The following is a 1,093-nucleotide window of genomic DNA, read 5'->3' as shown; positions in this document are numbered from 1 at the left end:
TGACGAAAAAACACGTCATCCGTTGTTAACGGGTTATATGGTGACTTATAAATAATTGCTGATACAATAGCTGATTCTAGGCTCTGTTATGCAGATATTTTGTAAATGAACTCATTCTGGGCATTATCATACTTATGCATGTGATAACTTACTACCTAAAGCCTTTCAGTTCACTTTACTTTGCATCCTGTCTTGTAGTCATTAGGAAAGTTAAGGAGTCTTTTGTCTAATTTCATCTTTATTGACTTGAATGACTGTATAAAGAGAAGGGAAGACACATAAGTGTCATCTTTTAAAGCAATAAATACATCAACACTGAAATACAGAAGTCTAGAACTCACTGAAACTTTATGATTTACAATCGTAACAATACAATGGAATTATGAACAATGTACTTATTTCAAGATCTAGCATCCTTGGGGAAAATACTTTGCAAATACAAAGGCTATAATGACATGTAATTTACCTATAATAATTCACTTCTTCTAAAAATTAGACATTTATGAAACTTGATTATCTATTATTTTCACAACAGTAAGTTTCATAGTAAAATCCTTGGAAAACTTCCTCTTTGCAATAATGATTGAATCTGTACAAGACTCCTCCACCTGCAGCACCAGACATTTGAATATATTGGTTTCACAGAGCTGTGTAAACTTAATGGAAATAACAGCCTTGAATTGGCATCTTTTACATACCATTTTCTAAATATTATCTGAAACTTTAGTTCCTGAAAACAGCCATTACATAATCACAGACAAACTCAAGCCTACTTCCGCATTTCTGCATTCACACAATATGTAAAATGTGGTAGAGAGACATAAAGGAAGACTATTTCTGCATTCACACAATATGTAAAATGTGGTAGAGAGACATAAAGGAAGACTATTTCTGCATTCACACAATATGTAAAATGTGGTAGAGAGACCTAAAGGAAGACATAAAGCTTGATATCACTGGGTGGTGATGATGCAATGATCATTAACAAAGATGAGATGATATGCTCACATATTTTGCTTCACTCTCTTCATCCTATATTGCATTACATTACCACAGCACATTTTCAGTATCGATAATATAAAAATATCATATT

At 32.5% G+C, this 1,093-nt stretch overlaps 1 protein-coding gene across 1 annotated transcript in view; it reads right to left on the bottom strand.

Moving 5' to 3' along the window:
- Positions 1–220: 220 nt before the first annotated feature.
- LOC122267638 (UDP-N-acetylglucosamine transporter SLC35D4) overlaps positions 221–1,093 on the bottom strand; it is a 10,715-nt gene continuing 9,842 nt past the window's right edge. The window contains exon 7 of the mRNA XM_043037697.2: positions 221–1,093. This exon is cut by the window's right edge and continues 381 nt beyond it. The gene's annotated coding sequence lies outside the window, so the exon portion shown is untranslated.

The sequence above is a fragment of the Penaeus japonicus genome, unplaced genomic scaffold (genome assembly GCF_977035675.1).
Source record: "Penaeus japonicus unplaced genomic scaffold, GWHDUDI00000001_assembly GWHDUDI00000020, whole genome shotgun sequence".
In the NCBI taxonomy this organism is placed as follows: domain Eukaryota; kingdom Metazoa; phylum Arthropoda; class Malacostraca; order Decapoda; family Penaeidae; genus Penaeus; species Penaeus japonicus.
The sequence above is the reverse complement of the archived record's forward strand: the minus strand, read 5'-3'. Positions and strand labels throughout refer to the sequence as shown.